This window comes from Schistocerca americana, chromosome 5, assembly GCF_021461395.2.
Source record: "Schistocerca americana isolate TAMUIC-IGC-003095 chromosome 5, iqSchAmer2.1, whole genome shotgun sequence".
NCBI classification, from domain to species: domain Eukaryota; kingdom Metazoa; phylum Arthropoda; class Insecta; order Orthoptera; family Acrididae; genus Schistocerca; species Schistocerca americana.
Window position 1 is genome coordinate 568,629,507 of NC_060123.1, and position 27,465 is coordinate 568,656,971.

At 45.1% G+C, this 27,465-nt stretch overlaps 1 protein-coding gene and 1 pseudogene across 1 annotated transcript in view; one reads left to right on the forward strand and one right to left on the reverse strand.

Annotated features, from left to right (window-relative positions):
- LOC124616542 (neural-cadherin-like) overlaps nucleotides 1–27,465 on the forward strand; it is a 323,640-nt gene that overhangs the window by 97,178 nt on the left and 198,997 nt on the right. The gene's annotated exons all lie outside the window — the stretch shown is intronic.
- On the reverse strand, nucleotides 13,931–14,048 carry LOC124617389 (annotated as a pseudogene).

The window sequence follows — 27,465 nt, forward strand, 5'->3', positions numbered from 1 at the left end:
AAAACTCAATAACTACTTTAAGCGTCTCATGTCCCAATCTAATTCCCTCAGCATCACCCGATTTAATTTGACTACATTCCATTATACTCGTTTTTCTTTTGTTGATATTCATCTTATATCCTCCTTTCAAGACACTGTCCATTCCACTCGGCTGCTCTTCCAGGTCCTTTGCTGTCTCTGACAGAATTACAATGTCTTCTCCATGGATTTTAATTCCTACTCCTAATTTTTCTTTTGTTTCATTTACTGCTTGCTCAATATACAGGTTGAATAACATCGCGAATAGGCTAAAACCCTGTCTCACTCCCTTCCCAATCACTGCTTCCCTTTCGTGCCCCTCGACTCTTATAACTGCCTTCTGGTTTCTGTACAAATTGTAAATAGCCTTTCGCTCCTTGTATTTTACCCCTGCCACCCTCAGCTAGATACACAATTTACTTCAAATTCATAGATTCATTCCTGAAATTTTGTAACATCATCAAGGAATCAACCTGTTCGTGTAGATGTATCATATTCAAGACGACCTTCCTCACATTATGTGGTTATCCCTTGAGTATTGGCAGTGCGGTATTTCGTGGTAGACGAACCAGATGAGTTAGAAATGGGGCAGACTGAGAACGAGAAAAAACAAGGACCTGGCTCACATTATGTAGTTAACCATTTGTTGGCCGGTCGATGTGGCCGAGCGGTTCTACGCGCTTCAGTCCGGAACCACGCGACCGCTACGGTCGCAGGTTCGAATCCTGCCTCTGACATGGATGTGTTGTGTCCTTAGGTTAGTTAGGTTTAATTAGTTCTAAGTTCTAGGGGACTGATGCCCTCAGAAGTTAAGTCCCTTAGTGCTCAGAGCCATTTGAACCATTTGTTATTGGCAGTCCAGAGTTTTCTGGTGGACCGTCCAGCCAACTGACAAGGAGACGGCACGACCGTGGGGTCGGGGATTTGTCCGCAATTTTGTGTGGTGAAAGAGGATCCCTAACACCTCACGTGGTTAAAATATTAGGACGCACTCCCCGAAAATCCCGGGAAAAGTCGATCCAAGGTTTCTTAGGCGCCTTATGAGTATAAAATGTTAGTGCACGGCCGAGCCGCCGTCCGGCGTAGGTGTTTAGGGCTCGGATTCTTACGCCAGAGGTCTCGTGTTCGATTCCTCCTCTGGCAGGCAATTTTTTTTCTTCTGTTTCATTTTCTTTCGTTATTCCACCAATTATTTAGAAAGTTTCCCAGACCTACATTATGTTTAACAAATTAGTTTCATTATTGAATAAAAATTATTTTCTTTTTGTCCAACAACACAATTCATGGCGGTGGGTTTTCCATTTTTCATTGTAAAGTATATGAGGAGAAACATTGCCTTTTTAATCGTAATAACAAAGTCGATTGGAAAACATTCAATTTTTATACATATAATAATTATAAACAAGAACCGCAGTGGTAATTATCGTAAAAACAAACAAAGCAATAATTTTTGCGACATCTTGCGCAGCAAATAAAAGCGGAATTTCCGCAATCACGCGGCGTTTGCAATAAATCTGTACAAAAACATGCCCCGTTAACATTTACGAAAATATTTCGAGTTTCTGACAATTTTGAGGCAAACCAGGCATATTGAATCATGTCTCGGAATATTGGTGACGATAATTGATGGTGAATTATAGAATGAATTTTTACACAGTCTTCCTGGGAATTAATTTCACGATTCTTCTGTAACAATGCGCTGCAATTTTGCAAGCAACAGAAGAAAAAAAAAGTGCCGGAGGAGGAGTCGAACCCGAGACCTTTGGCGCAATGGTCCGAGCGCTAACGATGTAGGCCAGACGGCGGCTCGGCAGTGGACTAACGTTTTATACTCATACGGCACCTAAGAAACTCTGGATCGATTTTTCTCGGGATTTTCCGAGTAGTGCGTCCTAATATTTTAACCACGTGAGGTGTTAGGGGTCCTCTTTCACCACACACAATTGCGGACAAATCCCCGACCCCAGGGTCGTGCCGTCTCCTTGTGAGTTGGGAATGGGGGCGACAGAGAACAGAGGTCGAGCGAGGTAAGCCGCCGGTCGCAGCAGGAGCACGGGGCGGCGTCACGAGTGGCGGAACCCGTTGCCCGGATACGGTTTCAGCGGCCGTCAGCCGAGACGGCGGCCGTGGGGCGCCCGCTGGGCTCCTACGTGTTCTCTGCGACCAGCTCTGCCGTGGCCTGGGGCCGAAAGTGTTGGAACGGTGACTCCGTTCTCTCTGTTTTAAAAACAAACACTGGTTGCAAGTTTCTTGCGAGTTAAAGAGTTCGGCTCACAGCTCAGGCTTTTTTGGCTGGCAGTGGTTACGCAGAGAATGAAGACGGTGAAATGCTGCGAGCGTGCGAATAAAGTTAGTCTGTCGTACTTTTGTGAGAAACCCAGCCGGAGTCAGACACCGAACATAGCACAAGCTGACAGTTTAGTGAACAATGGCAGGACACGGATTTAATGAAGCGGAGCTACTGGAGGTTTACTGAATGTCAAGGGAAACTTTTAAAAACATTTACTCGACGTTAGTAGCCCAAAGATACTTTCAGCACAGCTGTACAATGTTCAGTCGTATTACTTAATTCTTAGCAAAAAATTGACTCTCAAAATATTGACTTGTATTGTATTGTATTGTATGTTAACCGGGGACCTAGAAACGACGGAGAGGCTCCGTCCCCGCCGCAGCCGCAGTGGTCCACAACCCCACAACGACTACCGCAGTCCACTTCATCCCTCCGCTGCCCCACACCGCACCCAGGGTTACTGTGTGGTTCGGCCCCCGGTGGACCCCCTAGGGAGGGTCACACACCAGACGAGTGTAACCCCTATGTTTGCGTGGTAGAGTAATGGTGGTGTACGCGTACGTGGAAAACTTGATTGTGCAGCAATCGCGGACATAGTGTAACTGAGGCGGAATAAGGGGAACCAGCCCGCATTCGCCGAGGCAGATGGAAAACCGCCTAAAAACCATCCACAGGCTGGCCGGTTCACCGGACCTCGACACAAATCCGCCGGGTGGATTCGTGCTGGGGACCACGCGCTCCTTCCCGCCCGGAAAGCCATGCGTTAGACCGCACGGGCTAAATATTGACTTAGTAATAATTTTTTTCACTTTAATGTAGAACACCAATTAATAAAAACTACAAGTTCATAACATAAAAACTTCGGTTGCTGTTAATAGTCTACAACTACGCTCTAAACACGCTAGTTTTACAATAAAGCAGAACATTTATAAAACTTTTCTTGTCATTATCAAGCCTGTGGCTGAGCGGTTCTAGGCGCTTCAGTCCGGAACCGCGCTGCTGCTACCGCCGCAGGTTCGAATCCTGCCTCGGGCATGGATGTGTGTGATGTCCTGAGGTTAGTTAGGTTTAAGTAGGTCTAAGTTCTAGGGGGCTGATGACCACAGATCTTAAGTCCCATAGTGCTTACAGCCATTTGAACCATTTCATTATCAAGCCTATATACCTATTTCAAAAAACATATAAAATATACACTCTACATTTAACTTAAACCTCGTAATTAAAAGTAATTTACTTATTAAGACTAGCCACGTCTTTGATTGGTCTGTTTCTCAAAACCTCAGACAGCATTACTCTTTCTCTCTGACTTTACATGAACTAAATAAAAGAATTAAACATAACGTTATCAAATTACCAGTCGTCAGCTACAGTAAGGCAAGAGTCCTACTTCCTTGACAGTCATATTCTACCTGTATTGAATTGAACTGTAACACCCTCTACACAGTCACATGGCATAAACGTCGTTTCATTGGTTATTGAAGCTGCCGATTCCTCAGATTCACGTACTGCCTGTCATAGCACATTGTCGAACATCCGCTGCACGCTCCTCTGTCTTCGCTAATCGAACAGCAACTAACGGATGCAGCTTCTGAACCCACGCTTTCCACCTCGCCACAAGCTCAGGGTCCAGCCCTGTCACCGAGCGAGGTGGCGCAGTGGCTAGCACACTGGACTCGCATTCGGGAGGACGACGGTTCAGTCCTGCGTCCGGCCATCCTGATTTAGGTTTTCCGTGATTTTCCTCAGTCGCTCCAGGCAAATGCCGGGATGGTTCCTTTGAAAGGGCACGGCCGACTTCCTTCCCCGTCCTTCCATAATCCGATGAGACCGATGACCACGCAGTTTTGTCTCTTCCCCCAAACAACCCAACCCCACCCCTGCCACAGTTACTTGCAGACAACCACGCCACGCTCGTGATCGCCGTTCCGTCCGCAACCCCGCTGTCCATCTCAGCTCCCTCTGCCCCCCCCCCACCCCCCTTTACAACACTTAGATATCGATTACATAAACCAGCTGCTTAGGTCGTGTCTCTGAAAAACTGCGAAAAACGACGGCTTGACCGCGATCTAGCAAGGTCGATACTTCGACACGGCTCATGATCACCAAGGGGGCAGCGAGAGCTCTATGAGGCCTGTTCGAAAAATTCAGAAACATTCGTAAGTTCGCGCCAGTAGCAGCCGCCAATTGTTAGCCGCGCGTGCCGTATGCCGCAGTGAATATATCGAAATGAAACTCAGTGAAGTACAAGTCATTAATTTATTGAATATTCATTTTTACTTACAAATTTTCACATTAAATGTTGAAAGTGTCCCCCCCTGTTGTTGAATACGCAATTAAATTCTTCTAATTATGTTTCCAAACACAAGCTGTAACATTTCTTCTGTAACAGAAGCAGTGAAAAATGATATTGCAGTTTTCAATTCATCGATGAATTTTGGACGGTTTTTAAAGACAGTTGCTTTCGCTGCACCCCAGGAAAAAAAGTCAGGTGGTGTTAGGTCAGGCGATCGTGGGGGCCACAGTCCATGTGAAATTATGCGATCACCAAAGACATCAGCAAGCAGTGACATTGAAAGACGAGCTGTATGCGCGGTTGCACCATTTTGTTGAAAATAACCGTTCAGTATTTCACTTAATACGAATTCTCCTATGAATGGTTACAGAATATCACTGCAGTATCGTTGTGCGTTTGTTGTTTCGTTGAAAAATGTGGGACCCACAATCTGACGTCTAGAAATTGCAATTCAAACTCCTATCTTCACAGAATGAAGTAGTTCCTCATGAATACACAATGGATTTTGCAGTACTCCACATACGAGAATTTTGCGAATTCATGTACCCGGATAAATGAAACCACACCTCATCAGTGAAAAGCATTTCATTAAGAATATCCCTTCCATTTTGTTGAACGAAATTTTTGAACCATTGACAATAATGCAGTCTCTTGCCATGATCAGTATTTTTTACTTCTTGCACGATTGTCACTTTGTATGGGAAAAGTTCTAAATCTTTCCTTACAGCTGTGTGGGTCGTTCCGTCGAGAACATGGATTTCCTGGGGTTTTTCTTACCGACTTGTTCGGACTCATGGACATTTTATCGGGAATATCGAGTAGTTTATCCTCAGACAAAACGCTAGGACGACCACTTCTCGGTGCATCTGTCACTGAACTCGTACTTCGAAATTTGTTAATCAAATCTCGCATAGTATCGCAATGTGGGAGTGTTGTCTCAGAGAAAACTGAATTAAATGTTTGACGAACTGAAACTGTGTAGTTACCGCCAGCTTTTAACACTTGTTCGACTAAAAAGACACGTTCTTCAATGGTTAGCTTTTAACAGTGACAAAAACGAAACAAACGAACAAAGGAAATAAACTTAAACGTTCGCGTCAACGCGTAACGGCACACACCGACGATACTATTGACGCTGGCTGAGATAAACGAAACAGTGGAATGTTGGGAGAGTCCACTTGAAGGGAAGTAACCCAGGCAGGCGAACAATCATACGGCAAGTGCGGCTAACAATCATACGGCACTGAGGAGAGACTTTTTGAACACATGCACACACCTGTGTTTAATGTGTAACTGCCGGAAGTTTCATTGTTATATGTCTGTATATTATTGTTCAGTGCTGTTTTGAGTAGAAAGTTGTGTTGCACAGTTTGCGAATTTCGAGATGGAAGTGTTAGAGCAGCAATGCCTCTGCATTCAACTTTGGTGAAACTCAAGAAAACCTTTACAAAGACACTCTCTGTGTTTCCAATAGTTTACACGGTTTAATAATGGCCTGACGAAAGTTAAAGATGACCCTCGTTCAGGACGCCCTACGACGTCTACCGACGACGCTCGTGTCAGAAACGTCAACGAAATTGTGCGTCGCAGTCGAAGACTGACTGTCCGAGAGGTTGCAGAAGAATGTAACATTTCAGTTGGATCATGTCGTGAAATTCTGACTCAGTGTTGCCGCCGAGTTCGTCCCACGGCTCATGAGTAAAGACCACAAATACCTTCGCCTCGAAATCTATGAAGAGATTTTGAATCGCGCAAATGAGAACGAGATGACCCTTAAAAGAATCATAACTGGTAATGAGACATGGATCTACGATTACGATGTTGACACCAAGGTTGCATCTTCACAATGGGTCGGGAAAGGTTCTCCAAGACGAAAAAAAGTTCGTCAGGTCAGGTGAAATTTCGAAGCCATGCTGATAGTTTTCTTTGACTTCTAAGGATTAGGTCATGAATTCGTGCCACAGAGACAAGCTGTTAATCGATGTTATTATCGGGACGTGTTGCGGCGCCGGCTGACATGTGGTGAGACAACTCATGGCTCTTGCGGGCGCTGATGACCTCGCTGTTGAGCGCCCATAAACCCCAACACACACACACACATGGCTCTTGCATGGTGATAACGCAACTGCACATTTATCCCTGTTGGTGCGTGATTATTGCAGAAAGAACGAAATAACTGTGTTACGTCGTTCTCCGTACTCTCCAGACCTAGCTTTTATGGACTTTTTTTTATTTCCAAAGTTGAAAACCCCGTTGAAAGGATGAAGATTTTCAAGGATAGACGAGATAAAAGAAAATTCACAGATGGCGCTTCGCGCGATCCAGCAAGAATCGTACCAAGACTGCTTCCGGAAGTGGAAACGCGTTGTGAGGGGTGTATCAATTGTGGAGGAGAGTATTTCGAAGGAGACCATGCACAATAAGTAAAAGGTAAGCGCAGAAAAATTTTGTGGACAAGTTTTCGGAATTTTTTGTACGGACCTCGTAACATACTTTATTTTGATTTCGGCGCTTGTCAGGTACGAGTTCGATTTCGTCCTTCGTTGACACACATGTTTCTTCCGAGGGTTTTTTCCTCCGTCAGCTTTTGCTCGGTTCAAGTTAGTCGTAAGGTCTTGTTTCATACGCCGTCGCATTTGTTACTCACGCTTCCTGCACCCAGATTCAGTTGCTCCTTCTCCAATCCTATCATCCGCTTCCATCTGCCAACACACATCGCAGCGTCGGATCTTGTGTCCTGTAGTTTTATCTTTGTTTTTTTTTTCGGGAAAACGACAGCAGTGAACTTACAGACAGTATTTTAACTGTTCTACATATTCATTAGATGTACTTCCAAGTTACCGACTGTAGTAACATGTGTCAAGTAAGACATTAAGACATGCGTCTGGTGATAGTCTTACACGAGACCAAAGTGTAACCCTTGTGAGCGCCATATCTGCATACTGGCAAGTGTGCCTAATGTCTCAGTATCACACATTTTTATACACCTGCATAGAAGTCGCCTATTCCCCTTAAAGATCTCGATAGACAGCAATTAGACAATTGGTGGATGTCAGCCTACTAGTTAACGTTGTATAGCATCAACTTTATCTGTTGTTATAAAATAAGTAGCTATTGTATGTAAGCAAAGCCTCTGTGTGTATTTCGAGGTGACTATTTTGCTATTTTTATACGAGACTATTAATATCTGATATTTGTTAATACCTTCAGATAACTGTGAATTGTAAAAACAACGCCTATTAACTTTTTAAAATATCTAAACAATTGTATTGAAATTATTTCTCTAACGCATCAATTTTCCTTTGTTCTAGGTGAGTGTTTCTTCCTTTATGGTCTGCACGATGCGGTAAGTGCACGCACGTTTTACACATATTTCCATAAAATGTGAGATTTCATGGCCGTAAAGACAGCATTTATTAAACAAGTAACTCCGGGCTTTTAAGCCATGATCATATTGTATTTCTATATAAATCCAACATTTCTGCACTGTCTGCTGAGAGCGTCTAGAGGGAGAAAGGAATGGGGGAGAATTTCGTTGCTTCGATTCCTCCGCAGACGCAACGAAACGTTGGCTTCAGCCAGATAATTAATCCCTTTGATCAGGGAATAATACACCGGAAAATGTACCAACTGTTATTCACATTTAGTGCACCCAGCTTTTGTCCGGTAATGAACAGTTTAGTCTCCTACCGCGGTACACACGTCTCTAGATATCCATCGCTATCCGTTGCAAAGATACCAGGTACACAACAAGAATCACGAAGCTCATTTTAACTGCAGTTGTAAAGTCTAACCATCGGTGAACGTCCTCCTATAAGTTTAATCATATGCCACGCCATAAGGACTGCAGCTGATCGTAAAAGATGTTCGTGGGCTTCACATCGACGCTTTGAGCAGTCCAGTCCAGTATGTGCAGATCGTTTTCTTCGAACCAGCTTACTTTGTGGATACGGCTCTTATTATGTTGATATAGACAAGGCCCCATTAAAAAACTGTAAGCACAATGAGATTCGGGTGTAAGACTGACCAGTGTGTTGTTTAAAAAAAAAATTGGCCAAGTGCGAGTAGCACATGTGCTCTAAAGGTTCCGTACAGACTTACTTACGTATATACACTGAAGAGCCAAAGAAACTGGTACATACGCTTAATAGCCGGCCGGAGTGGCCGTGCGGTTCTAGGCGCTGCACTCTGGAACGGAGCGACCGCTACGGTCGCAGGTTCGAATCCTGCCTCGGGCATGGATGTGTGTGATGTCCTTAGGTTAGTTAGATTTAATTAGTTCTAAGTTCTAGGGGACTGATGACCTCAGATATTAAGTCGCATAGTGCTTAGAGCCATTTGAACATCTGCTTAATACCGTGTAGGACCCTGCGAGCACGCAGAAGTGCCACAACACGAAGCGGCGTGGACCCGACCGTCTGAAATAGTGAATAGAGGGAACTGACACCATGTATCCTGCAGGGCTCTCCATAAATCTGTAAGTGTACGAGGGGGTGGAGATCTCTTCTGACCAGCACACTGAAAGGCATCTCAGATATGCTCTATAATGTTCATGTGCGGCCAGTTTGGTGGCCAGCGGAAGTGTTCAAAGTTAGAAGAGTGTTCCTGAAGCCACTCTGTAGCAATTCTGGACGTGTGGGGTGCCGCATTGTCCTGCTGGAATTGCACGAGTCCGTCGGAATGCACAATGGACATGAATTGATGCAGGTGATCAGACAGGATGGTTACGTACGTGTCACCCGTCAAAGTCGTATCTAGACGTATCAGGGGTCCCATATCACTCCAACTGCATACGCCCCACACCATTACAGAGCCTCCACTAGCTTGAACAGTCCCCTACTGACGTGCATGGTCCACGGATTCATGTGGTTGTCTCCATGCTCATACACGTCCATCCGCTCGATACAATTTTAAACGAGACTCGTCCGACCAGGCAACATGTTTCCAGTCATCAATAGTCCAATGTCGGGGTTGACTGGCCCAGGCGAGGCGTAAAGCTTTGTGTCGTGCAGTCATCAAAAGTACACGTGAGGGTCTTCCTCCGAAAGCCCATATCGATGATATTCCGCTGGCACTTGTTGATGGCCCAGCACTGAAATCTCCAGCAATTTGCGGAAGGGTTGCAATTCTGTCACATTGAACGATTCTCATCAGTCGTCGTTGGTGCCGTTCATGCAGGATCTTTTTTCCAGCCGCAGCGATGTTGGAGATTTGATGTTGTACCGGATTCCTGATATTCGCAGTACACTTGTGAAATGGTCGTACGGGAAAATGCCCACATCATCGCTAGCTCGGAGATACTGTGTCCCATCGCTCGTGCGCTGACTGTAACACTATGTTCAAACTCACTTAAATCTTGATAACCTGCCATCGTAGCAGCAGTAAGTGATCTAACAACTGCGCCAGCCACTTGTTGTGCTACATAGGCGTTGCCGACCGAAGCGCCGTATTCTGCTGTTCACATATCTCTGTATCTGAATAACATGCCTATAACAGTTTCTTTGGCGCTTCAGTGTATGTCGTTTATCCACCCGTGCAATCTAGCATTTCTGCGATGTTTACGTGGTTTCAATACTGATAAGATATCCGTCCCAGGAATTCCAAGACTTTTGAGTTTGCGAATACAGAAATATGTGGCATAAATGGCCGTACATTTAGACTACACTGACGTAGAAATGGTTCAAATGGCTCTGAGCACTGTGGTACTCAACATCTGAGGTCATCAGTCCCTTAGAACTTAGAACTACTTAAACCTAACTAACCTAAGGACTTCACACTCATCCATGCCCGAGGCAGGATTCGAACCTGCGACCGTAGCGGTTGCGCGGTTCCAGACTGAAGCTCGGTCACAACGGCCGGCGCACTGACGTAGAAGCTTAACTGTTTTATACCGCCAAGTGAACTAGTATGTGACATAAATTTCAACTTACCCGTTCCTAAGGAAAATGGTCATATCATACGGACGGACAGACAGACAGACGGACAAGAAATTGTTCCCATAAGGGTTCCCCCTTTACCGTTTGAGGTACGAAATGATAACGAAAATGATCCATATCTGCGTCGCCTAGTATACTTTCTAATGGAATATTGGAATAAATAAGCAGTCGAACAGTGTTATGTTGTCAGATAGTGTATGTGTTGTTATTGTTACTGTTGTTGTTGTTGTGGTCTTCAGTCCTGAGACTGGTTTGATGCAGCTCTCCATGCTACTCTATCCTGTGCAAGCTTCTTCAACTCCCAGTACCTACTGCAACCTACATCCGTCTGAATCTGCTTAGTGTATTCATCTCTTGGTGTCCCTCTACGATTTTTACCCTCCACGCTGCCCTCCAATACTAAATTGGTGATCGCTTGATGCCTCAGAACATGTCTTACCAACCGATCCCTTCGTCTAGTCAAGTTGTCCCACAAACTCCTTTTCTCCCCAATTCTATTTCATTACCTCCTCATTAGTTATGTGATCTACCCATCTAATCTTCAGCATTCTTCTGTAGCACCACATTTCGAAAGCTTCAGATAGTGTATAACAATTGTAAAACGTATCTGGATCCCACTACGTTATCCCACAATACTTTATATATTCAATACGAAGAAAGATTTAAAGTACCCTGTAACACTTCAGATATTCAATACGAAGAAAGATTTAAAGTGTCCCGTAATACTTCAGATATTCAGTACGGAGAAAGATTTAAAGAGTCCGGTGTTTGAACTCTCTCGGAGTTGGCAGTGTCACTGCTTTATAAGGTGGGTAATGGAGTTAGGCGCATCCTGGCGAAACTCTTTGCGAAGTCTGCCAGCTCGGCTCCTTGAGCTCCCGATTTCCGTCACCCGGCGCCGCTAACCAGCTTCGCCGCCCGCAGTAACGCCCCTCCCGGACAATATTTGCTCGGAACTTGCTTCATTCCAGTGTTCAAACACCGGAGATAGAAATCCAGCGCAGGGCGGCGCGCCCGCTGTGCCGTGTGCGAGGACTCCGTCCTTACCTTCCAGAACAGACTGTGTGATTTCTCCTCTAATAGTCTTCCCCGTGACGCGCATTGTATTGGATTTGCTGATTTTTAAGGATCAGCCGTCTCTTTCCGCTTTTCTCAGCAGTTTCATAATGATCCTTCTTTCGTGCTTACTTCTACATCTACATCTACATTGATACTCCGCAAGCCACCCAACGGTGTGTGGCGGAGGGCACTTTACGTGCCACTGTCATTACCTCCCTTTCCTGTTCCAGTCGCGTATGGTTCGCGGGAAGAACGACTGTCTGAAAGCCTCCGTGCGCGCTCTAATCTCTCTAATTTTACATTCGTGATCTCCTCGGGAGGTATAAGTAGGGGGAAGCAATATATTCGATACCTCATCCAGAAACGCACCCTCTCGAAACCTGGCGAGCAAGCTACACCGCGATGCAGAGCGCCTCTCTTGCAGAGTCTGCCACTTGAGTTTATTAAACATCTCCGTAACGCTATCACGGTTACCAAATAACCCTGTGACGAAACGCGCCGCTCTTCTTTGGATCTTCTCTATCTCCTCCGTCAGACCGATCTGGTACGGATCCCACACTGATGAGCAATACTCAAGTATAGGTCGAACAAGTGTTTTGTAAGCCACCTCCTTCGTTGATGGACTACATTTTCTAAGCACTCTCCCAATGAATCTCAACCTGGTACCCGCCTTACCAACAATTAATTTTATATGATCATTCCACTTCAAATCGTTCCGCACGCATACTCCCAGATATTTTACAGAAGTAACTGCTACCAGTGTTTGTTCCACTATCATATAATCATACAATAAAGGATCCTTCTTTCTATGTATTCGCAATACATTACATTTGTCTATGTTAAGGGTCAGTTGCCACTCCCTGCACCAAGTGCCTATCCGCTGCAGATCTTCCTGCATTTCGCTATAATTTTCTAATGATGCAACTTCTCTGTATACTACAGCATCATCCGCGAAAAGGCGCATGGAACTTCCGACACTATCTACTAGGTCATTTATATATATTGTGAAAAGCAATGGTCCCATAACACTCCCCTGTGGCACGCCAGAGGTTACTTTAACGTCTGTAGACGTCTCTCCATTTAGAACAACATGCTGTGTTCTGTTTGCTAAAAACTCTTCAATCCAGCTACACAGCTGGTCTGATATTCCGTAGGCTCTTACTTTGTTCATCAGGCGACAGTGCGGAACTGTATCGAACGCCTTCCGGAAGTCAAGAAAAATAGCATCTACCTGGGAGCCTGTATCTAATATTTTCTGGGTCTCATGAACAAATAAAACGAGTTGGGTGTCACACGATCGCTGTTTCCGGAATCCATGTTGATTCCTACATAGTAGATTCTGGGTTTCCAGAAATGACATGATACGCGAGCAAAAAACATTTTCTAAAATTCTACAACAGATCGACGTCAGAGATATAGGTCTATAGTTTTGCGCATCTGCTCGACGACCCTTCTTGATGACTGGGACTATCTGTGCTCTTTTCCAATCATTTGGAACCCTCCGTTCCTCTAGAGACTTGCGGTACACGGCTGTTAGAAGGGGGGCAAGTTCTTTCGCGTACTCTGTGTAGAATCGAATTGGTATCCCGTCAGGTCCAGTGGACTTTCCTCTATTGAGTGATTCCAGTTGCTTTTCTATTCCTTGGACACTTATTTCGATGTCAGCCATTTTTTCGTTTGTGCGAGGATTTAGAGAAGGAACTGCAGTGCGGTCTTCCTCTGTGAAACAGCTTTGGAAAAAGGTGTTTAGTATTTCAGCTTTACGCGTGTCATTCTCTGTTTCAATGCCATCATCATCCCGTAGTATCTGGATATGCTGTTTCGAGCCATTTACTGATTTAACGTAAGACCAGAACTTCCTAGGATTTTCTGTCAAGTCGGTACATAGAATTTTACTTCTGCGCCTGCAGTGAACATTGTGAGACACCTGTGAACTTCGCCTACAAGGTTATATCTTCTATGTAATTCTAGGCTCTTCTGATTTTCGCCTGGAATATCTTTTAACACGTAAATATATAGGGTAATCTCTATCAACGGCACAAACAATATCGAACGGCTTGTAAAACAATGACCAACATTATGTAATGTTATTAATCACCTGTACATAAACGTTCTTCCTACTTCTTTTTTTAAACACTCCGTCTTCAGGCCACGAGTGGCCTACTGGGACCGTCCGACCGCCGTGTCATCCTCAGCTGAGGATGCGGATATGAGGGGCGTGGGGTCAGCACACCACTCTCCCGGTCATTATGATGGTATTCTTGACCGAAGCCGCTACTATTCGGTCGAGTAGGTTCTCAATTGGCATCACGTGGCTGAGTGCACCCCGAAAAATGGCAACAGCGCATCGCGGCCCGGGTGGTCACCCATCCAAGTGCCAACCACGCCCGACAGCGCTTAACTTCGTTGATCTCACGGGAATCGGTGTATCCACTGCGGCAAGGCCGTTGCCCTTCTTACTTCTTTTACAAATGAAAATTTTGTTCCTTCTCCAGAATAGCTGTGCTCGTTGAGACACGTTTAGAGTTATAACATTTCACAAGTCCGACAAGAAATGGCAATATATAAATGCAAACAAAATTTAGATGTTTCCGATGTTATTGCGGATGGGTTTAGTTACGCATCTCACGGAAAATCGTGCACCAAAATATAAGGTCTTGAGCAGTTGTGTATTGCCCTTCGGAGGATCTCTGTGAAGTGCAGGGTGCTAAATTGTACGTCAGATGTACATCAGAAGCAGAGTAATAATTCATCGGGTAATAGGTCTGCAAGTGTTCTCAGTATACGTAAACGCTCTATATGGTGGGCAGTACTAAAGTAATGCGTCATCTCTAACGATTATGTTGTTGTTTTCAGTCCGAAGACAGATTTGATGTAGTTCTCCATGCTAATCTGCCCTATGCAAGCCACTTCATTCCCAAATAATTACTGCAACCTACATCTTTTGAACCTGCTTACTGTATTCATCTCTTGGTCTCCTCCCACAATTTTAATTTGCCTCCCCCCCCCCCCCCCCCCACCCTCCCGCTTCCCTCCTATACTAAACTGGTGATCCCTTGATGTCTCAGAATGTGTCTTATCAACCGATTCCTTATTTTAGTCAAGTTATCCCACAAATATTTTATCTGCTCAATACCTCCTCAGTTGCGCTCTTAATTATACGTATTACTAAATTAAAGTCCTCTGCCACTATATATATGAAGGCTAATCACTTGGAAACATCTGTGTCTACGTCTTTGATCTTACGGTGTCTTGAAGGTTTTAACTTACCTGGCATTTAATTAGGACACATCGCATCAAGAGCGACGCGTTTATGGTAAATCTTCAGTGTGTCGGTGCCGTAAAGCGGCGTACTTTCGTAGCTTGCAGCCCGCATCTCGTGGTCGTGCGGTAGCGTTCTCGCTTCCCACGCCCGGGTTCCCGGGTTCGATTCCCGGCGGGGTCAGGGATTTTCTCTGCCTCGTGATGGCTGGGTGTTGTGTGCTGTCCTTAGGTTAGTTAGGTTTAAGTAGTTCTAAGTTCTAGGCTACTTATGACCACAGCAGTTGAGTCCCATAGTGCTCAGAGCCATTTTTTTTTCGTAGCTTGCAAATGACAATACAAAATTCCTGTAATGCCCAAATGTCGTTTCCCGTCATTATACCAAAACGTAACAAAAAGGTCGTGTTTTGAAATATCCTCAATGTGCCCCCTGCTTTTAAACAGCAAATATTCCTAGGTCGAAAATTACAAAAAAAAAAAAAAAAAAAAAAAAAAAAAAAAAATGGTTCAAATGGCTCTGAGCACGATGGGACTCAACATCTGAGGTCATTAGTCCCCTAGAACTTCTTAAACCTAACTAACCTAAGGACGTCACACACATCCATGCCCGAGGCAGATTAGAACCTGCGACCGTAGCTGTCGCAGAATGTAGCGCCTAGAACCGCTCGGCCACTCCGGCCGGCTCGAAAATTACAATGTACAAATTGCCAAATAAGGGCATCACCTGCAGAAGACGTAATCCATTATGGCTTCTCGTAAGTTGTGCGCATGGCTTAGAAAGCGATCTCGCAGATCACTGACCACGTTTCTCTCCGTCTACTTATTGGCTGTGAACAGAGAACCTCCCCAGAGCACATGGTAATACATTGCACATTTCTGACACCGACAAGACGACTAGGACACACATACGAGGACTTATGCAATGCTATTAGAGGTGAAACAGTATAGAAAGAAAGCAAGATTTCCAAGGTCCTGCACGTTCAGTACACAAAAGAATGACAAAATATGCATAACAAAAAAGCTCAGAATGACAGACACTTCGCAGGAAGATGGCGAAACTCATCCAAGCAACAAGGCGGGCTATGATTACAACTTCCTTGAGGAAGTCACCTAGCAAGCAAGACATGACAGGTTATTTTAAGTCACGCAAGACATGTACAGTTGTTACTGGGACATGGCTTAGTAACAAGAAGAACCAGCGGTGGCGTATGGCTCTACGTATTTCCGAAGTACCCATATGCCACCCCCCACCCCTCCCCTCGCCTGGGCTGGCTGGACTTCGGTGGTGGGAAACTACAACTCACCTCTGATCTTTCGTATGTCTTGTAAGTTCCAAATTTCCAGTAGAAATAGATTATATTTTATAGTTACTGAGAACGTTCGGAGCGTTATGGGCAGGGCCCTCCAACCAGTTCGGTATTTTGACGATCTGACGCGCCAGGTGGACAGAAATTGGCACCATATCCCTCAGGAGGATCTCCAACAGCTCTGTCAGTCGACGTCAAACCGAATAACTGTTTGCATAAGTGCCGGAGATCGACTACTGCGTTATTGACATCCTCAATTCGTGAAGTTCTTTCTCTTGTATAAATCATCCTGTTGTTCTGAAAATGTAATCATTTGTTTGTCTGTACATGTATATTACTGGGTGACCATCTGGTCTGCCGAGCGCTGTTGGCAAGCGGGGTGCACTCAGCCCTTGTGAGGCAAACTGAGGAGCTACTTGATTGAGAAGAAGCGGCTCCGGTCTCGGAAACTGACATACTGCCGGGAGAGGTGTGCTGACTACATGCTCCTCCGTATCCGCATCTGGTGACGCCAGTGGGCTGAGGATGACACGGCGGCCGGTCGGTACCGTTGGGCCTTCATGGCCTGTTCGGGAGGAGTTTAGTTTAGTTTTTTTACATGTGCATTACATCCACCGATTTCCTCCCCTTTCGGATAATCCCTCCGTGGTACTTTTTTTTGTCTTAGAGTGCATTTTCATCTTCCGTTTTTTATTTATAAACTAAGTTTTCTTTGTAACTCATTGTTATCACGTTTTGTAATTGCTGAAAATGCTTGTAACATGGAACGGGTAAGTTATTACATGCAAAGCTGTAAAATGCACTATCTGTTTTTATAATATGAAGCAATAAGTCTTTAAATACGCAACAAATGAAATGAAAATTGTGTTCCTCTCCATTAACAAAAAATCTGACCCACCTGATCCTGTCTTTCAAGGTAGGGGATGTTCCGCGACTTGAAATTCCACGCTGTGACGTCACAGAACTTATCCACGTTCGCTTTCGCGCCCAGTGTGAGGACGTCGCTGTCGTATCGTTGTTGGGGGGTCCCGCGCAGCATCTCGCTCCGGTGCCTCGACGCGGCAGGGCGCTCGCTTTGTTGGGGCGGCGCTCGTCTGTAATGGGAGTCGGCGCGCTGCCGAGCGTGTTGTTAGGCGGGGCTCGCAGGTAGCCGTGTGGGCGGCTCGAGTACTTAATCCCCGCATTCACGGCCCGCCACTAATACCGTAAACAGACCCCGGACTCTGCCTACATGGCGAACTTCCACCTGGCCGCCGCGGCTGCAGGCTGCTCCACACGGTTGCCGCTCCTCGCCTGCCGGGTCCGACCAGACCCAAACGCTGAAGGTTGAACTTCCTTGACAACCACCCCTGCCAGTCGCGGCACCATAACTCACTCATCGTGAGTGACGATGCGTTAACTCTCACAACGTCATAGTAAAAGCATCTTGTCGTTACCTAGAAACCGAATAGAGGTACCTGCGCTCTTTGCGACTTGCTCTCGGTACGGTATCCATTCGAAGAACTTAAGCACAAAAGTAACCTTCGCGTGTTGTGTCGCTGACAAGTAACATACACTGAAGCGCCAAACACTGGTACAGACGTGCATATATTCAAATACAGAGATTTGTAAACAGGCAGAATACGGCACTGCGGTCGACGCCTCTATAAAACAAGTGCCTGGCGCAGTTGTTAGGTAGGTTACTCCTGCTACAATGGCAGTTTGTCAACAATTAAATGAGTTTCAACATGGTGTTATAGTCGGCGCACGAGCGATGGGACACAGCATCTCCGAGGTAGCGATGAAGTGGGGATTTCCCGTACGACCGTTTCACAAATGTTCGTAAAAGTAAAGGAATCCGGTTCAACATCAAATCTCTGACATCGCTGCGGCCGGAAAAAGATACTGCAAGGACGAAGAGAATCGTTCAGCTTAACAAAAATGCAGCCATATCGCAAATTGCTCCAGAATTCAGTGCTGGGTCATCAACAAGTGTCATCATGCGAACCATACAATGGAACATCATCAATACGGCTTTCGGAGCCGAAGGCCCACTTGTGTACTCTTGATGACTGCACGACACCAAGCTTTACGTCTCGCCTGGGCACGTCAACACCGACATTGGACTGCTGATGACTGGAAACATGTTGCCTGGTCGGACGAGTCTCATTTGGAATTGTATCGAGCGGATGGACGTGTATGAGCATGGAGACAGCCTCATGAATGCATAAACCGTGCATGTCAGCAACGGACTGTTCATGCTGGTGGAGCCGGCCGAAGTGGCCGAGCGGTTCTAGGCGCTACAGTCTGGAACCGCGCGACCGCTTCGGTCACAGGTTCGAATACTGCTTCGGGCATGGATGTGATGTCCTTAGGTTAGTTAGGTTTTAGTACTGTAGTTCTAGGGGACTGATGACCACAGATGTTAAATCTTATTGTGCTCAGAACCATTTGAACCATTTTTTTTTTCCAGAGGCTGGTCACAGCTGGCCCGAAGGTGCGCACATTCCGGACGAAGAAGTAGAGCAAGATTAGGGCGTACCGCCCTGTCAACGACGAGTTCGTTAGAAATGAATCAAAAATTGGAGTACTGCACGAATGGAAGAGAAAGTGGTTGTTGCCCTTTTCCAAATGAAAAATCATCCCAGAATTTGTCCTAAGCGACTTATGGAAACGTCACAAAATGTAAATCTCGTTAACTGGACAGCAATGTGAAGTTCCTTCTTCCTGAATGCGAATCCAGTGCCTTGTGGCTTGTCAGTGCACTACCTCGCTTGGTATTATAGGTGACGACGTCCCAGATGTGTCCAGTGTGATTGACGGCAGGTGACCTGATGGATGACTCAGAAGCACCCTTACGTCTGTGGAGTATTCCTCAAATCATTCTGGCACAGTTCAGGAACGACGAGTGGTGCAGTTGTAAGTAGGCTGTTTAGGTTTTTATGTTGCCAACGGCACGTAGCACTCTGTATGAAAATCACTTGACTGTGCTGTGTGCAGTCTGTGGCTGGTTGGCATTGTTGCAATATTCGCTATTGTAGTGTTGGGCAGCTGTATGTGAACAGCGCGTAGCGTTGCGCAGTTGGACGTGAGCCGCCAGCGGTGGTGGATGTGGGGAGAGAGATGGCAGAGTTTTGAGAGCGGATGTTCTGGACGTGTGTCCATCAGAGACAGTAAATTTGTAAGACTGGATGTCATGAACTGATATATATATATATATATATATATATATATATATATATTATGACTTTTGAACACTATTAATCTTTCATTTTCTAAGTATGCCTATCAGTAGTTAGTGCTTTCAGTAGTTAGAATCTTTTATTTAGCTGGCAGTATTAGCGCTCGCTGTATTGCAGTAGTTCGAGTAACGAAGGTTTTTGTGAGGTAAGTGATTCATGAAAGGTATAGGTTATTGTTAGTCAGGGCCATTCTTTTGTAGAGATTATTGAAAGTCGGATTGGGTTGCGCTAAAAATATTGTGTGTTAGTTTCGTGTTGATCAGAATAAGTAAAGAGCGAAATGTCTGAGTACGTTCTGTTCTGCTCAGCTGTTTGAAAATCAAATAACGTAAGGGGTTTATCAGCACAATCATTTATAAATTTTTCTAATGGGAGGTTACACAGTGTCTTGCTGAAAGGTAAATGTTGTCTGCGAGGTGGAACAGCAAAGGATCGGACAGATTGATTGCACGTTATCGCGTGCCGGCAAGATCCTTCAGCAGATGTATCAAGGCTCAATTTCGTCCCAGGTAAACATGAGAAATCTTCATCATCTGCCACAACGGTGCCTTGTTAGCAAGCACGATTGATCGACTCATACGGTTTTCCACTACATACACTTCGATGACTTGCGGAGTGCAGTTGTGGCTGTAGAGAGTCTGTGGGGATTGATGCCGAGTGCATCGCTTGCGCCGCTGCCAGTTGAGCTGCTTGCTGGGTGTGCAGCCCTTCAGTAGGCTGCAGCAAAAAGCCCGCCGGACAGCGCAGGGGCGTCAGCCCCTAGCCGCCTCGTGAAAGGCGTCCCTCTTCTCAGTCTGGCCAGCGCCAATTATAGCGGCCGGGCCAGTCTGGCCCACGCTCGCGATGGGCCGACGCCTACGGATTCCCACGATAGCCGCTGCGCTGGCCCGCTGTGGAACACGAGACGTGCACTCATTTTCCTCTGACACTGCTCGGTCAGAACGTGCCCTAGACTCATCCGTGCGTCCAGCCGATCTCACACGGGACGAGGCAACTAACGTTGACGTGGACGCGGACGGGACTTTTGACCTCACGAGAGACAGCGCCGTCGCCTCACGGGACGAGCTGGTTAACGGTATTTGCGACTACAGCGTTTCCCAGCGGCCGTTGTAGGCTTTATTTGGCTCGCAAACCACACTGTTTCCTTACGAAAATGGGCGCCCGTAAGATAGCTGCATTAACTCTGTCGATGAACAGCGGAGAAAATCGCGAAGAAGGTTGTGGACTCAGAATGAGACTTTCACTTTGCAGTCGATTGTGCGCTGTTATGAAACTTCCTGGCACATTAAAACTGTCTGCCGAACCGAGATTCGAACTCGGGACCTTCGGAGGTAGGAGACGAGGTACTGGCAGAAATGAAGCGGTGAGGACGAGGTGTGAGTCGTGCTTGAGTAGCTCAGATGGTAGAACACTTGCCTGCGAAAGGCAAAGGTCCCGAGTTCGAGTCTCGGTCCGGCACACAGTTTCTATCTGCTAGGAAGTTTCATAACGGCGCACACTCTGCTGCAGAGTGAAAATCTCATCCTGGAAACATCCCCTAGCCTGTGGCTAAGCCATGTCTCCGCAATATCCTTTCTTTCAGGAGTACTAGTTCTGCAAAGTTCGCAGGATAGCTTCTGTAAAGTTTGGATGGTAGGAGACGAGATACTAGCAGAAGTGAAGCTGTGAGGACGAGGCGTGAGTCGTGCTTGGGTAGCTCAGATGGTAGAGCACTTTCCCGCGAAAAGCAAAGGTCGCGAGTTCGAGTCTCGGTCCGGTTCAAATGGCTCTGACCATTATGGGACTTAGCATCTGAGGCCATTAGTCCCCTAGAACTTAGAACTACTTAAACCTAACCAACCTAAGGACATCACACACATCCATGCCCGAGGCAGGATTCGAACCTGCGACCGTAGCAGTCCCGCGGTTCCGGACTGCAGCGCCATAACCGCACGGCCACCGCGGCCGGCGGTACGGCCAAACTTTCAGGAAACGTTCCTCACACACAAATAAAGAAAAGATGTTATGTGGACACGTGTCCGGAAACGCTTAATTTCCATGTTAGAGCTCATTTTAGTTTCGTCAGTATGTACACCTACTCTCAGTGGAGCACGTTATCATGATTTCATACGGGATACTCTACCTGTGCTGCTAGAACATGTGCCTTTACAAGTACGACACAACATGTGGTTCATGCACGATGGAGCTCCTGCACATTTCAGTCCAAGTGTTCGTACGCTTCTCAACAACAGATTCGGTGACCGACGGATTGGTAGAGGCGGACCAATTCCGCGGCCTCCACGCTCTCCTGATCTCAACACTCTTGACTTTCATTTATGGGGGCATTTGAAAGCTCTTGTCTACGCAACCCCGGTCCAAATGTAGAGACTCTTCGTGCTCGTATTGTGGACGGCTGTGATACAATACGCCATTCTCCAGGGCTGCATCAGGGATTCCATGCGACGGAGGGTGGATGCATGTATCCTCGCTAACGGAGGACATTTTGGACATTTCATGTAACAAAGTGTTTGAAGTCACGCTGGTACGTTCTGTTGCTGTGTGTTTCCATTCCATGATTAATGTGATTTGAAGAGAAGTAATAAAATGAGCTCTAACATGGAAAGTAACCGTTTCCGGACACATGTCCACGTAACATATTTTCTTTCTTTGTGTGTGAGGAATGTTTCCTGAAAGTTTGGCCGTACCTTTTTGTAACACCCTGTATATATATATATATATATATATATATATATATATATATATATATATATATATATATATATATATATATATATATATATATATATATATACAGAATCATTGCGCTTCCAGACTTGATCTTAAGCGAGGGTAGACAAACATCAGCTCATTTAGCATTAAACTTTTAGGCAAGTTATTAAAATACTAAAAGAGTAAAATATATTTCACCAAGAAGTAATATTTAAGCAACTGCAACCACTACTAAAGCAATCAGAATCCAATAAGCCTGGTACTACAATTAGAAAAAATAACAGAGCATAAAATTTTAAGACAAAGTTTCTTATAAAAACATTACTGTAATTAAGTATAGAAATCTCTAAAACAAATTCAAGCTGACAAGTAAATGACTTAAGAGTTAACTTCTGCAATAGTTCGACACAGGATCTTTAAACAAACTCGTGGTTTTGTAATTAAGCCACCACTCACGCAACTACAAATCCATCATTCAATAATGATTATAATTGAAGGCGTATACTCAAAGCAGGATTACACAGCTTTCCTTTCATTACACGTGAACTGCCGCTCTTGGAACGCGCCCTTTTACTCTCCATCAATCAACAGGCCCAGCTCGCCAGTCTCCTCAGGCACGTCGTTGTACACACGGGAGAGAATTCAAAGTAACAAGACAAGCTTCTAAAACACGCAAACAGATGGTGTTAATTCAACAAACCCCAAAAACAGTTCATACGTGCTTCAGGGAATACAGGCCAAACAATAATGACAATTTAAACTATGGCCTGGAACTTCAAGCAACCAATTGGTCCGGTAAATAAAAATAAAAAATAAAAAAAAAACACCACACTTGATGAACCATCAAAACACGGGCATTTCACTACTAACAAGGGAACCTCCCCATCGCACCCCCCTCAGATTTAGTTATAAGTTGGCACAGTGGATAGGCCTTGAAAAACTGAACACAGATCAATTGAGAAAACAGGAAGAAGTTGTGTGTAACTGTGAAAAAATAAGCAAAATATACAAACTGAGTAGTTCATGGGAAGATAGGCAACATCAAGGACACTTGGACCGCAGGAGCGCCGTGGTCTCATGGTAACGTGAGCAGCTGCGGAACGAAAAGTCCTTGGTTCAAATTTTCCATCGAGTGAAAACTTTAATTTTTTATTTTCAGTTTATGTGACAAACTCTTATGTTTTCATCACTTTTTTGGGAGTAATTATCACATCCACAAGAAAACCTAAATCGGGCAATGTAGAAGAATCTTTTTACCCATTCGCAAAGTGTACAAGTTAGGTGGATCGACAACATATTCCTGTCATGTGACGCACATGCCGTCAGCAGTGTCGTATAAAATATATCAGATGTGTTTTCCCTTGGAGGAATCGGTTGACCTATGACCTTGCGATCAAATGTTTTCGGTTCCGATTGGAGAGGCACGTCCTTTCGTCTACTAATCGCACGGTTTTGCGATGCGGTCGCAAAACACAGACACTAAACTTATTACAGTGAACAGGGACGTCAATGAACGAACGGACAGATAATAACTATGCAAAAATAAAGAAAGTAAAATTTTCACTCGTGGGAAGACTTGAACCAAGAACCTCTCCTTCTGCAGCTACTCACGCTACCACGGGACCACGGCGCTCCTGAGCTCACGTTCTCCTTGATATTGCCTATATGGCACATGGACTACTCAGTTTGTATATTTTGCTTATTTTTTCACAGTTCCACACAACTTCTTCCTGTTTTCTCAATTGATCTGTGTTCAGTTTCTCAAGGCCTATCCACTGTGCCAACTTATAACTAAATCTGAGGGGGGTGTGATGGGGACGTTTCCTTGTAAGGAAATCGTTCAGGAGTGACAGTTGGGAATACCCAAAGCACAGATTGAAGTAGCTGACGAGAATTTCGAATGAGGCAAAAAGAGGCTGCAATACATTAAATCACGTTGTTACCACAGTTCTGGGGCTGAAATTTTGCTCATCCCCCCCCCCCCTGAAAAAAAAAACTATCCATGGTTCCACTGCCGTCGTGAGCAGAATCAAGGCTGCCCACTCAGAGTCCAGTCAACCAATGAACGTCAGAATCACCAACGTCAGTACCAAACAGTCTCAGTTCTACGCGTTGCCAGCTTATACTACCGCCCAGCGTGCTTCCAAACACAGGGCATGCGCGACTCACTCCTAGCTGCTTCGTGTTCACTCTCTTCACGTGCCTCGCCTCAGGCGCGCGCTGTATAGGCAAACTTTACGCCAGACGGTATCGATAACCGCTAGGTCGATGTACACACATCAGTTTCATAAACGGTTTGAGATATCGGAATGAGATTTTAGCAAATAATAGGACGCAAAGGGGAGAGTGTTTTGCGATATGGTTAGAACGCAAAACTTCATTATCTACTGTGTCGTTCCACGAACTACAGACTTTTTCGACGAAAGGATGCAATTTTTAAGGGCCATCTATATCTGATGAGTCCGCAGCTCGTGGTCGTGCGGTAGCGTTTTCGCTTCCCGCCCCCGGGTTCCCGGGTTCGATTCCCGGCGGGGTCAGGGATTTTCTCTGCCTCGTGATGACTGGGTGTTGTGTGATGTTCTTAGGTTAGCTAGGTTTAAGTAGTTCTAAGTTCTAGGGGACTGATGACCATAGATGTTAAGTCCCATAGTGCTCAGAGCCATTTTTATATCTGATGAAACGAGAAATGCTATGGGTTTTGGAACAACATAAGTGAAGACCTTACACGTTTATTTTGTACTGAGAGTGTGGTGTTTTATAAGGTACTGACCTTACTTATCCTCTGTTCCTCACTTCATAAACCGCTCCTTCGCTTTCTCAGAATTCTTTTGCGCCTGCGTCTGCACAGCATGTTAGTAAGGTGAGACTGTGTAAACTACGATGTGTTTTGGCGAAAGTATCCCAAATTCCAACAGTGTATTTCATTACTTTCCCACTAGGGTGGAATTACACTTCGCAAACTCGACAACACAAAACGATGGTTCTAAGTAAGCGATAGGTGTTTGTGTGTCACGGCAATCCCCTTGTACACATCTGCTTGACAGATGTGCTGTTTGGAGTTAGTGGTGGCATGACATGTAATATCACACGTCGGACGCTGCTGCAATGCGTTTATCTGTTTCCTTGTAAGAGGTATCCTCCGTTACTAACGATCATTTTATATAGGACTGATGTGGGCATAATATAATTTCTGAACCGTGATCGAATGTGAACAGTGGACGCTATCATCTCTGGAAAGCTATATTGTGCATGTATCACACAGGGCCAGTGTTTTAAGGAAGTAGTTTCTTCCTTTTACAGTTTGTTACCATAGTTGATCGTAGAGAAACCTCCAAGAAGGATGTATGACATGCGCTGGAAGTATGTTTCTTACATTGAAATATTGACAGCGCTGCATTCCACACGACTGATAGATCAGGAACTCAAGCGATCTAACATTATAGCCTGTTTCAATTGCAGAACCGTGTAGCCTTAGCAATGCGTGTGTTTGTGTTCTTTCTTACCAATACCCTCCTGGTACTGATCCCAGGAACAATACTTTAAAATTGGTAGCCATTTTGCAACATATGACTATAACCAAACAGAAGACAAGCGACATCTAGCGGCAATGAATATAAACTAGACAGTGTATTGCTTCCTCCAATAATCGAGCCGTGGCGCAGCTGCCGATAGTTTTGGGAACATAATGTCTTGTAATGCGTATACTCTTTGTGAAACGCTGTATAAGGAATAGGAGTGGACGCAAGATTGAACCTCGTAGAGCTTCCATTGTGATTTCTTCCAAGTCATTAAAATTTTCTGCCCTTCCAACACTACTTGAGGGTTGAACTGGGCCTCACACAGGATTTGGCCTCTATTTTAACTGATAACGAGGCGAGTGTTGTTCGTGCCTTAGGATTTTGTGTGGTGTCCAGAATTCTTCCCAAAATTCTGGGTGTGAGGTCTTAATTTGTCACAGAGTGGCTGGGTCAGAATGGTTCAAATGGCTCTGAGCACTATGGGCCTTAACATCTGTGGTCATCAGTCCCCTAGAACTTAGAACTACTTAAACCTAACTAACCTAAGGACATCACACACATCCATGCCCGAGGCAGGATTCGAACCTGCGACCGTAGCGGTCACGCGGTTCCAGACTGAAGCGCCTAGAACCGCACGGCCACACCGGCCGGCAGAGGCTGGTTCACGTATTATTTCTAAGTCGTCATCCAGCCTCGGTTATTGTCACTTCTTAACAGCATCTTGTAAGTAGGCTGTTTATGTTTTCTTATTGGCAACGTTACGTAGCGCTCTGTATGAAAATCACTGGCTATGCTGTGTGCAGTTTGTGGCCAGTTTGCGTTGTTGTCTGCCATTGTAGTGTGGGGCAGTGGCAGCTGGATGTTAACAGCGCGTAGCGTTGCGCAGTTGGAGGTGAGCCGCCAGCAATGGTGGATGTGGGGAGAGAGATGGCGGAGTTTTGAAATTTGTAAGACTGGATGTCATGAACTGCTATGTATATTATGATTTTTCAACACTATTAAGGTAAATACATTGTTTGTTCTCTATTAAAATCTTTCATTTGCTAACTATGCCTATCAGTAGTTAGTGCCTTCTGTAGTTTGAATCTTTTATTTAGCTGGCAGTAGTGGCGCTCGCTGTATTGCAGTAGTTCGAGTAACGAAGATTTTTGTGAGGTAAGTGATTTGTGAAAGGTATAGGTTAATGTTAGTGAGGGCCATTTTGTTGTGGGGATTTTTGAAAGTCAGATTGCGTTGCGCTAAAAATATTGTGTGTTAGTTTAAGGACAGTCAAGTATAATTGCTGAAAGGGGACGTTCCATAATCCTGGCAGGGTCGCCATATGGAACGTCCCCTTTCAACAATTATACTTGACTGTCCTTAAACTGATACACAATATTTTTAGCGCAACGCAATCTGACTTTCAAAAATCCCCACAACAAAATGGCCCTCACTAACATTAACCTATACCTTTCACAAATCACTTACCTCACAAAAATCTTCGTTACTCGAACTACTGCAATACAGCGAGCGCCACTACTGCCTGCTAAATAAAAGATTCAAACTACAGAAGGCACTAACTACTGATAGGCATAGTTAGCAAATGAAAGATTTTAATAGAGAACAAACAAAGTATTTACCTTAATAGTGTTGAAAGATCATAATATACATAGCAGTTCATGACATCCAGTCTTACAAATTTCAAAACTCCGCCATCTCTCTCCCCACATCCACCACTGCTGGCGGCTCACCTCCAACTGCGCAACGCTACGCGCTGTTAACATCCAGCTGCCACTGCCCCACACTACAATGGCAGACAACAATGCAAACTGGCCACAAACTGCACACAGCACAGCCAGTGATTTTCATACAGA